The sequence below is a fragment of the Ambystoma mexicanum genome, chromosome 7q, assembly GCF_040938575.1.
Source record: "Ambystoma mexicanum isolate Mex_15411 chromosome 7q, UKY_AmexF1_1, whole genome shotgun sequence".
Classification (NCBI taxonomy): Eukaryota; Metazoa; Chordata; class Amphibia; order Caudata; family Ambystomatidae; genus Ambystoma; species Ambystoma mexicanum.
The window spans coordinates 756477425-756489632 of NC_090941.1; the positions used below are offsets into that span (position 1 = coordinate 756477425).

General features: G+C 48.2%; 1 protein-coding gene and 1 long non-coding RNA gene across 3 annotated transcripts in view; one reads left to right on the forward strand and one right to left on the reverse strand.

Annotated features, from left to right (window-relative positions):
- The window catches only part of LOC138528757 (sarcolipin), a 72912-nt gene extending 65199 nt beyond the window's left edge, over positions 1–7713 (reverse strand). Inside the window, exon 1 of one of the 2 annotated variants that reach the window (XR_011284227.1) lies at positions 7493–7713. The gene's annotated coding sequence lies outside the window, so the exon portion shown is untranslated. The remainder of the gene's footprint in view (positions 1–7492) is intronic. The other variant, XM_069640629.1, reaches the window with a different exon arrangement.
- Positions 1–12208, forward strand: part of LOC138528765 (uncharacterized) — a 790960-nt gene that overhangs the window by 339519 nt on the left and 439233 nt on the right. The window lies entirely within an intron of this gene.

Genomic DNA, 12208 nt, shown 5'->3' on the forward strand with positions numbered 1-12208 from the left:
ATAGGCGTAGCATCTGAAGCGGTGAGAGCAGATGAGAGCAACCAGTGGCTGCATGTAGATGTTAAAAAGCATTGGAGACAGGGTGGATCCATGAGAAACACCACAGGACAGTGAGTAAGAGTTCTAAAGAAAAGGTGGTAGAGAAAGTGATTGGCCTTGATTTGATAGAAACGAGGAGAACTAGTCGAGGACGGTTCCCGAGAGGCCTGCTGTTGCTATCCGAGTCAAAATGATGGTATGGTCAACCATGTCGAAGGCCGCTGATAGATCAAGCAATTGCAGATCTCCTATACCATCTTGGTTGGCCATCATCGTAAGATCGTCAAGTACTGACACCAGGACACTCTCGGTACCCCTCACCGGCTGGAACCCTGACTGAAAAGGATCGAGGCCAGAGGTTTGTTACAGAAAAGATTAAAGGAGGGGTGCCACCAAGAATTCCAAAAGGAAGCAAAGAAATTGACCCGAGGGTCCAAGGCAGGTTTTTTCAAAAGTGGAAGGACAATGGGTTGTTTGAGCGACAATGGGATATTGCCCTGACTACAGGAGCTATTCACTGCAACTGTGACCCAAGTAATCACTGCCGGAAGAATCTCCTTAAGCACCGCAACTGGAATAGGGTCAGAGGGGGTGGCAGATTTTAACCGGCCAATCGCCATAGTCACCTCTTCGGTGGAAAATTGTGGAAAGCAGGACTTCCGATTTGCACCTATTAACAGGTTTCACATCTGTCTCTCCCACTGTCCCACTAATGAACCCTTCCTCCTTTTTTCCAGAGCCATGCAGAGCGAGGCCACCAATAGTGGTAGAAGTCCACTTACAATATGCAATGTATGCAGCTATATTTATACCTCAGTCTGGATGGTAGCGTGTTCTACATGTAAGGCTGCTATACAGTGAGGCACTGCAGGTAGCACTCAGCATTTCTGAAGTTTTGTACGCTAAACATTTGATCAATAATACAGCTCAAAAATATTGGCAAGGGCAATATTTGTACCTTTTGTATAATGAAAATGTTTTCTAGGCTGCCATGTTTGGCCATGATATGCGCAGGTGCTACCAATCTGTGGCAGGTATTCCCATGCTATGCTTAGTTTCTCATTTTGTGAGGCAGACATTGTCATCCTATGCAGCTATTGCAACCATACGCCCAGCCCAGGTACTCAATCAGTGGCCCTCATCAGGAGGTTGGAGGTAACCATGCCGCTTTTAGCGGCATGGCTGCCTCTTTACAGCAATCCGGGCCCCGGTCCCTCGAATGAGGACTTACCGGGCCATTGCAACCTTGGCGGACCCGGTAATTCCCCATCCAAGGAACCCGGACCCAGTCCATCCCCATCCCCACTCGAGCCCCCAGAGGGCTCAATGGGAATGGGGATGGAGCTTGTTAGCTCCCTGGTGTCCTCGCGGGACCCGGTATGGGCGCCTGGTTTTTTCAGGCGCCCATTGCGGGTCAGCACGAGGAGACCTCGTGGTAGGGCGGAATGGGTTTACCGGCACCTTTACCGGTGCCGGTAAACCCATTCTGCCAACCTTATGATGTGGGCCATTGTCTTGTATTGCCGCCATATGCTGGATGTGCACACTATTTGGTGGGAACTGGTAAACCCACCATATACCATGTTGTGCCCTCATATCCCCAAATCGTGACAGTATGGGACAGTTTTTACCATTGAGTTCCAAGGCACCCACATCAAATGCCAGGCATTGCCATTGTATGCCAGGTATAGCCTTTCTCAACTCATGCTCTAACACCGTTTGGCAGCTATAGATCAACAGTTCATGATTAAATACAAATATAATACACTGGGTTCACAGCAAAGTGATTTATGGTGTCTGTCAGGGAGTGCAATGCGCCCTGGGGAATCACCCTGCGATCAGTGTGAATTTGGAATGTGGAATAACCTCACGCATTCAGGCAAACTCGGTTCACTGAGTCTTTCACTGCATGCATGTAGGGATTCGGTTCACCAGGTCTTTCACTGCATGCATGTAGTGATTCGGTTCACTGGGTATTTCACTGCATGCATGCAGTGATTTGATTCACCAGCTCTTCACTGCATGCATGTAGTGATTCGGTTCCCCAGGTCTTTCACTGCATGCAGGTAGTGATTCGGTTCACCAGGTCTTTCACTGCATGCATGTAGTGATTCGGTTCACTGGGTATTTCACTGTATGCATGTAGTGATTTGATTCACCGGCTCTTCACTGCATGCATGTAGTGATTCGGTTCCCCAGGTCTTTCACTGCATGCAGGTAGTGATTCGGTTCACCAGGTCTGTCACTGCATGCATGTAGTGATTCGGTTCACCGGGGCTTTCACTGCATGCATGTAGTGATTCGGTTCACCGGATCTTTCACTGCATGCAGGTAGTGATTCGGTTCACCGGGTCTTTCACTGCATGCATGTAGTGATTCGGTTCCCCAGGTCTTTCACTTCATGCAGGTAGTGATTCGGTTCACCAGGTCTTTCACTGCATGCATGTAGTGATTCGGTTCACTGAATCTTTCTCTGCATGCATGTAGTGATTCGGTTCACCGGGTCTTTCTCTGCATGCATGTAGTGATTCGGTTCACCAAATCTTTCACTGCATGCATGTAGTGATTCGGTTCACTGGGTCTTCACTTGCATGTAGTGATTCGGTTCACTGGGTCTTTCACTGCATGCATGTAGTGATTCGTTCACCAGGTCTTTCACTGCATGCATGTTGTTCTTCGGTTCACTGGGTCTTCACTGCATGCATGTAGTGATTAGGTTCACCGGGTCGTTCACTGCATGCATGTAGTGATTCGGTTCACCGGGTCTTCACTGCATGCATGTAGTGATTGGTGGGTGAGGGCATTAGCAATGGCGACTGCCACTGATTCGTTGGTGTCCACCATTGTAACAATTCCTGACCAGCCCATCACTGGTTTTGATGAATTGCACTTGGTTTTTGCAGGCTTGCACGTATATGGAAACAATCTAAGTGTAACGCATTGGAATGTGTGGATGGTGAGGACATAGGTGCAACTTTGTTTTGCACAGATATGAGCCTCATCTGCATGTAGTACATTAGGGTTGAATATGTGTGAATTCCAATCAGTAGTACGGTCAGGCAAGCAGGTGCAGGGCATCAAGGATTGTGCATGTATGCATGTTTGGGATTTATAAAGCGTGAACCTCACTCTGAGGCAACGGAGCGCTGCCCATAGGGGAGGCACAGGCAGGCTACAAGTAGGATGCAAGACTAGCAGAGGAGCATGGATGGGAAGGGGGAGCAGGGGAGGGGTGTAGCATTGTGACAGTACTGTTGCATGGTAATTACACAGATCTGATGTAGTAGCTATGATCATGGCACAGTTATGCTGCCATAAAGGTGGTGTGGTCAGGTTTCATTAGATGGTCACGTACCCTTGTACATTAACACCAGAATTATAACACTGAAAAGAACACATGTCATCAATCTTTTATGTTAATCCCCACTATAGAGACCCATAGGGCTCCACTGCGAAACAGAGAAATTGACACCAGCGGTAATTCTGTCAGCGATAAAGACTCAAGTTTCTGGAGGAAATTCCACTGACCAAATGCTGGAGGCATTTCCTATAGCTTTCCATCAAGCCCAATATTTGGCAGAACGGTAGTAATTCTAGGACTGCCTTTTCCCTCTGCTGCTGCCTCACTCGACACTACTCCCTTAGTCTCCACAGTGGAATGCTAGCAGTGATGCCCACTGAAGAGAACGTCAAGTAAGGCCTAGAGCATTTGCGAGGGGACAGACAGAGGCTTCTGGCATCATTTGCCACCTCTATGACATCCCTCAAGATGAGCCCCCCCCCACTGTCGCTGAGTTGGATCCCCTGGCCTGAAAGACTTGCAACTGGAAGGTGCTGCCACATGTGGGTTCTGATCAACGGCGTAGACAGGATAGGGTCTGAGCGAGCAAGGCCCACCCAAAATCTGTAAATGCCCACACTGCAGAGCTGTGTGGGCATTTACAGCAATTAATGTCACTGCGGTGGGCTCAACTACATTAGCTTCAGCCCCTACTCGTTAGACTGTCCTGGCTACACCTCTGGTTCTGATCCTCTCTAATATGCCCAAGGCCTTGCTAGAACCTCCGGCAGCATCGTGCCACGCTTTCCAATATCTTTATTCATATCTAATGATGTCCCCAGAGTTCAGCTACTGTTCTAAATACTCAGTATAACTTGCCGTGCTTGCCTGCTAGCCATCAAGGGTCACGTTGAGAAGTAGATGCCCTACAATCTTTTCTTGGAAATTGACATCTCTCAGGATAGTTTCATATTTCATCCATAGAATTATCCAGGAGGGCTGAGAGTAGGGAGGAGCAAACCGGGCCTGGAGGTGGGATAGACCAGGAGGGAGTTGGGGGGCGCATTAATGAAGGGCACCTTGCTGGGGAGGCATGAGGGAGGGTGAAGAGGACAGAGAGGTTGCCAAGAGTTGTTAGGAAATGTACGGTTTCCCTATTATAACCATTCCCGCTGCTCCGCCTGTTTTAACTCGGCAGTGATGGTCTGAGTCCTGTTCAGGGGTAGGAAGTATTTAAGAAGGGCGTAATGGGGGGCTGGTCCAGTATAGATTTGTGGATAACTTCACCATCGGCTGCAGCTGTGCCTGTCTTTGAGTTTGCAGTATGCCTGGAAGAGGTCGAATGTGCTCCTGCGATTTGAAATACCAAAGAAAGGCACCTGTATTATCCTGAAAGCTTGAAAAACAAGACATATGACTAGTCACGTGCCTAATGGAGACAGCATCCATTCATGGGTGCGTTTAGCAAAATAATAAACACGTACAAATGCGTTGTTTGAAGACACAGATTTGCAATTGCAGTATTGCTCTGATTTCCATGTGCATTTCAGAAATAGCATTCCGTTATGTGGTCCCACTGTGTGGAAAAGTGTGATGTTCCCAGAGAGCAGAGCACGCAAGCTCCTCAAGGCACTCTAGGTTACAGTGACAGCCTCCCAGAAAAGCAAACGAACGAGGTTCCAAAGCAGAAGAACCTGACAGTAAAATGCAGCCAAAGGGCATTGTCTATTTATTTACGGATGTTGTATAACGCTATCACACGCTATCACGCGGCCATTGTCCTGAAATTATTTCTTAAGTAGTAGTTTGTTCTTAGCGAGTGATGTGCGTACTTTTGGGACTGAGGACATTTCACATTTAAAGAATACTTGTGCCACCTGTACCAGCCATCAAATGTCGTAATTTTATTTTGTCTTGCCTTTTGTCACATATTTTCATTGTCTCAGCGTTTCCTGTTGGGTTAAGGTTTTCACAAACATGTTGTGGCTTAAGTGAGCTTCAACCCGAAAGAAGGGTGTACCAGGAGGGTTTGTAGCAAATCATTTAACCGCCCCCCTCTTTCGCCCCAGTATCCTGCATTTTGGACTTTATCACTGGATACATTTACTGTGTACCACGTGCCCCTCTCATTAGGCCAGTATCCTGTTTCTGCATCATGCATTCTGTGACTTTGGTACTGGATACATCAACTCTGCACCAACTGCCCCTCCCTTCGCCCCAGTATCCCATTCTTGCATCATGCATTATGTGATGTTGGTACTGGGTCTATGTACTGTACATCACCTGCCTCTCCCATCACCCCAGGATCCTGCCCCTGCATCATGCATTATGTGATGTTGGTACTGGGTCTATGTACTGTACATCACCTGCCTCTCCAATCACCCCAGGATCCTGCCCCTGCATCATGCGTTATGTGATGTTGGCACTGGGTCTATGTACTGTACATCACCTGCCTTTCCCATCACCCCAGAATCCTGCCCCTGCATCATGCATTATCTGACGTTGGCACTGGGTCTATGTACTGTACATCACCTGCCCTTTGCATCACCCCAGAATCCTGCCCCTGCATCATGCATTATGTGATGTTGGCACTGGGTCTATGTACTGTACATCACCTGCCCCTCCAATCACCCCAGAATCCTGCCCCTGCATCATGCGTTATGTGATGTTGGCACTGGGTCTATGCACTGTACATCACCTGCCCTTTGCATCACCACAGAATCCTATCCCTGCACCATGCGTTATGTGATGTTGGCACTGGGTCTATGCACTGTACATCACCTGCCCTTTGCATCACCTCAGAATCCTGACCCTGCATCATGCATTATGTGACGTTGGCACTGGGTCTATGTACTGTACATCACCTGCCCCTCCAATCACCCCAGAATCCTGCCCCTGCATCATGCGTTATGTGATGTTGGCACTGGGTCTGTGCACTGTACATCACCTGCCCTTTGCATCACCTCAGAATCCTGCCCCTGCATCATGCGTTATGTGATGTTGGCACTGGGTCTATGCACTGTACATCACCTGCCTTTCCCATCACCCCAGGATCCTGCCCCTGCATCATGCGTTATGTGATGTTGGCACTGGGTCTATGTACTGTACATCACCTGCCTCTCCCATCACCCCAGGATCCTGCCCCTGCATCATGCATTATGTGATGTTGGTACTGGGTCTATGTACTGTACATCACCTGCCTCTCCAATCACCCCAGGATCCTGCCCCTGCATCATGCGTTATGTGATGTTGGCACTGGGTCTATGTACTGTACATCACCTGCCTTTCCCATCACCCCAGAATCCTGCCCCTGCATCATCTGACGTTGGCCCTGGGTCTATGTACTGTACATCACCTGCCCTTTGCATCACCCCAGAATCCTGCCCCTGCATCATGCATTATGTGATGTTGGCACTGGGTCTATGTACTGTACATCACCTGCCCCTCAAATCACCCCAGAATCCTGCCCCTGCATCATGCGTTATGTGATGTTGGCACTGGGTCTATGCACTGTACATCACCTGCCCTTTGCATCACCACAGAATCCTATCCCTGCACCATGCGTTATGTGATGTTGGCACTGGGTCTATGCACTGTACATCACCTGCCCTTTGCATCACCTCAGAATCCTGACCCTGCATCATGCATTATGTGACGTTGGCACTGGGTCTATGTACTGTACATCACCTGCCCCTCCAATCACCCCAGAATCCTGCCCCTGCATCATGCGTTATGTGATGTTGGCACTGGGTCTGTGCACTGTACATCACCTGCCCTTTGCATCACCTCAGAATCCTGCCCCTGCATCATGCGTTATGTGATGTTGGCACTGGGTCTATGCACTGTACATCACCTGCCTTTCCCATCACCCCAGGATCCTGCCCCTGCATCATGCGTTATGTGATGTTGGCACTGGGTCTATGCACTGTACATCACCTGCCCTTTGCATCACCCCAGGATCCTGCCCCTGCATCATGCATTATGTGATGTTGGCACTGGGTCTATGTACTGTACATCACCTGCCTTTCCCATCACCCCAGGATCCTGCCCCTGCATCATGCATTATGTGATGTTGGCACTGGGTCTATGCACTGTACATCACCTGTCCCTCCCCCGCCAGATCATTTTTTAAAAAAAGCTGTTTAAGACGAGCCCTAAGGAGCCCAGCATTACCTGGAGAGGATGACCGGCGCGTCTGCCTTCGGGACCCAAGAGGCCGATGTGGAGAGTCTTCCCCTCCTCTGCTCTGTCTCTCTGCCAGTGCAGTGTGGATTTCAAATCCAACTCCTGCAACTAAAGTAGCTGGAGGGGGGAGCAAGACGTGGACTGGCAGGAAATCTGATGATGTCGCTGGATATTAAAAAAAGCCTGGGCTGGGCTGGACTTTAGCAGGACTGACCTCGTGCTATCGTTGGCCAAGGGTGCATGCACACTGCACATAAAAAGCTCTCCAAGGATGCATGCACACTGCACACAAGAAGCTATCCAAGTGTGCATGCACACTGCAAACAAGAAGCTCTCCAAGGGTGCATGCACACTGCACATAAGAAGCTCTTCAAGGGTGCATGCACACAATAAGCTCTCCAAGGGTGCATGCACTCTGCACACAAGACACTCTCCATGGGTGCATGCACACTACACATAAGAAGCTCTCCAAGCAAGGGTGCATGCACACTGCACATAAGAAGCTCTCCAAGGGTGCATGCACACAAGAAGCTCTCCAAGGGTGCATGCAAACTGCATATAAGAAGCTCTCCAAGGGTGCATGCACACTGCACTTCAAGAAGCTCTCCAAAGGTGCATGTACACTGAACATAAGAAGCTCTTCAAGGGTACACGCACACTGCACATAAGAAGCTCTAGTTGTCTTTTTTGTGTTCATCGTTTTCACATGAAAACCGTACACCATAAATAGAAAGAAATTAAAAAAGAAAAGAAAAAGAAGAATAAATAGCAAATACATGATATAATACAATAAATTACAAAACACAAGCAATTGTTCTAAAAGATGAGAGTATAAACATAACATCTTACTTAAAAAAATGAGTTAATTTAATTTGAATTTCTCTTACAAATCTAATACGAGAAAAAAATATTTTAATGTTAAAGGTATTCGTACTGCGCACCTTCACCAATGGAATTGGTCCCAGGCGCTCTGGCAGATCTGCAAGAAAAAAAGGAGGGGTGGGAAATATAGGAAAGTTATATCCGAATTTTCCTCAATACATCTTACAGATGCCAGAATTAAAGAAATACTTTTGCCTACCACTATTTACTTCTAAAATTCATCAGCCTAAAAAACGTAAAAAGTTGTTAAAATACTTATGCCTGATAGAAAGCGTTGAGGGGCAGATTGTTAACAAATGTTTCAATGTTTCGATAGACCCCCTCCATTTGGCAAAATCTGCACCGTCTTTCCATTCGCTCAACCCAATTCTTGCCCCCAGAACCTCCTCAGTAGGCATCAAGTCCATTCGAAACCTTAGAAATGTGTTCCTCCAATTTGGACATGGACATTTTGTAATGTATGACTCACATGCCACCAAGGGTTTCGGAAGCGAGGAAATTGTCATAATCTCTGCTTCCAAAAGGTCAGGGTTTTCCCAACTCCCTTGGAAGCAGATCCATAACCCAGGTTCCGAGTGCCAACCAGTCCCAATTGGGACCTTTTGGACCCAGTCCTGGCGCCAGTGGCACCAGGCTCATAAATATGCCCAGTCCCAGCGCTGGAAGCGCCGGGCTCATAATGCTTGGGTGGACTTACCTGCAGCAGACCATGCTGCTTACTTGCCTGCCAGCTGAGTCTCTGATCCTCTTCTGTTTGGAACTACTTTTCCTGTTGGGTGGGGCAGGAGCCACTCCCTAGATTCAGAACACTGGAACTCTTCTGGAAAGCAGGAACTCTTTTCTTACCTAGGCGTGGCTGTGGAAGGAGACACCTAAGCACTACAGGAGGCTATTTAAACCACACCCGATGGATGAATCTTGCTTTGCGTTATTCTGCATCCTCAGCAGCAGAACGCTCATCGTGTCTTCTGCATCTGATCCTGGGCCTAAGGAAAAAGGCTTACCATTCTGAATCCAGTCTTCAGCAACACCTATAAAGACAAGAAAGAACAGGTTAGCATTACGGTCTTCAGTGACAGCTCTTCACTTACCTGGTCCATCGGCTGTCACCAACGCCTCGCGCTGCATTCCGGCATCTGAAAGACAAAGGCTTACCTACTCTTCGTGCGCTCCGGAGGTCTTCACACTGCATTCCGGCATCTGAAAGACAAAAGCTTACCAACTCTTCGCACGCTCCGGAGGCCTTCGGCGCTGCATCCCGCATCTGAAAGACAAAACAAGGTGCGTTTAAAGACATTGGGGAACTTTAATACTCAAGTGCCATTACTCCTTTCCACATCTAACCCAGTGGGTATTCCGGCACCCTGCAGCCGCCCCGAACTTGTACCTGCAAAATAAAAAGACAGTTAGAGCGCATCGTGAAGCAGGCAACAAGCGCTTACTTACGTGCTTCCAGGCGCTTCTATTCAACACATGGGCTCCATCTTCAACTCACTTCAGCCCGCCATCCGCCATCGCCGGAACCCTGCAAAACAAGAGACATCATTACTAAAGACTTTAAAGACATTAGAATTACTCGAAACTTACCGTTCGTGCGGTAAACGACGGACAGCAGTCCTCTGAAGTCAAGAGGCCTGCTCCCCTTATCCAGTGAAGAAACTGGTTACAGCACCCTGCCTCGAGGCAGATGGAGAGCACGGCGTTCACTTACCTAAGGTGAGAGCGTTAACCTTTGGGGTTCTACAGGAGAAGAGAAAGGGAAGAAGAGAGAGACATTCAATAACCCAGTTCATTAATCCCACATTTTCTATCTGCAGACATCTTACCCTTCGAGCCAGACATACAGTGCACAGAGGTCCAGCCCAAAGAGCCAGCCGTGTGTTACACATCACCTTTGAAGATACGGTATACGCCAAGTCAAGACCGGCGCCTCTACGGGAATCAGGTGAGCGTTACAGAACGCAAAGCCTACCACAAAACTCCCGTCCAGGCGCTATGGAAACCTCGGATACCGACCAGCTAGCCCAGTTACTTGGGGAACTAAGGGCAGAAGTGCATGCAGCCCGTCAGGAAACTAACGCTCTAAGAAGGGAACTGATTATTTCCAAGGAGCGAACAGATGATCTCGCTAGACAATTGCTACAGTCACAAGCCGGACAGACCCCGTTACCCGCATCTGGGGGAAATCTTCCTTCTACATCCTCTAGAAATCCAGTGCAGATCAACCTACCTGGGAATGTACCTCTGGCTCCGCCCGAACGATTTTCTGGTGACCCAAAGAGGTTTGCAGTATTTATCAATCAGTGCCGGTTGCATTTCTTATGCCGGCCAGCAGCCTTTCCAACTGATCAAGCTAAAGTAGCTTTCGTGCTTTCGTACCTTAGTGGCAATGCGGCAGACTGGTCGATCCCTCTAGTAAATCAAGATGATCCGGTCCTCCATGATTTTCAAGCTTTTCAGCTCAGTATGGAAAAACTGTTCGCAAGACATTCACAGGGGCAGGCCTTGGACAATGAGCTTCTTTCGTTGCGACAAGGTAATCAAGACCTTTTGGCTTATATTGCATCTTTCAACAGACTGATAGTGGAAACTCACTGGCCTGAGGACAAAAGGATTACGCTGTTTTATAGAGGTCTACGCGGAGAGCTCAAAGATGTGTTAGCCCAAGTAGTGAATCCCCCACAAGATTGTTCGGACTATATAGACTTAGTCGTTCAAATAGATCACAGACTGCAGAACAGGAAGGCCGATCGTTCCAAGTTTGATGCTCGAGTATTTTCCAAACCGCCAACTCCTTCCAAAGGAGTAGACTCCGGGGAACCCATGCAAATAGGGGGTCTGAAAGGTCCTCTAACACAAAAGGAGCGGGAAAGGAGAAAACAGTTGCAATTATGCCTCTATTGCGGAAACTCAGGGCACTTTCTTCGAGACTGTCCGGTGAAACCTGCCAAGAAGGCAGTAGGAGCTGCAATTACCAAAGTTACAAACTCTGAGCAGGGAAACGACCTCGCCCGACAAGAATAGAGGTCCTCTTGCCGAGCGTGAAAACCAGTTCCGTGACCTCTCATTTCGTGATACCTATGGTCCTCATTAGCCCTGATAATCCGGATCGATTACATGCAATTGAAGCTTACGTCGACAGCGGTGCCATCGGCAATTATGTGGATCATGAAATGGTTTTGAGGATGAATCTAACTCTTTGTCCCAAGGCTGTAAAGGACGTCATTACTACGGTGGATGGTACGGAGATAGCCTCCGGGCCAGTAACGCATACCACTCAAGAAGTGACGCTAGTAAGTCAAGATGGACACCATGAGAAGATCGTGTTCAATGTGATCAAGGCCCCTCAGTTTCAGATTATTCTAGGAATACCTTGGTTAGAGAAACACAATCCTCTGATCGATTGGCGAGCAAGAACGGTCCAGTTTCCAGAATGTGTCTCTACTTGTCACCCTCCACCTGGTGTTGCACTGGCAGCAATTTCTTCAGAGACTCCCCAGTTACCTCCCGAATACCTAGAATACCAAGATGTTTTCCGGAAGGATCAGGCTAACTCTCTACCTCCTCATAGGTCTTATGACTGCCAGATCGACCTGATACCTGGATCTACTCCTCCTTGTAGTAGAATTTATGCCCTCACCGAGCCTGAGAACCTTCACCTTCGACAATACCTGGATCAATACCTGGCAAATGGGTTCATTCGTCCTTCCAAGTCCCCTGCTTCTTCAGCTTTGTTCTTCATTCCAAAAAAGGAAGGAGACCTTAGAACTTGTATAGATTATCGCTCCCTGAACCAGATCACCGTTAAGAATAGATATCCGT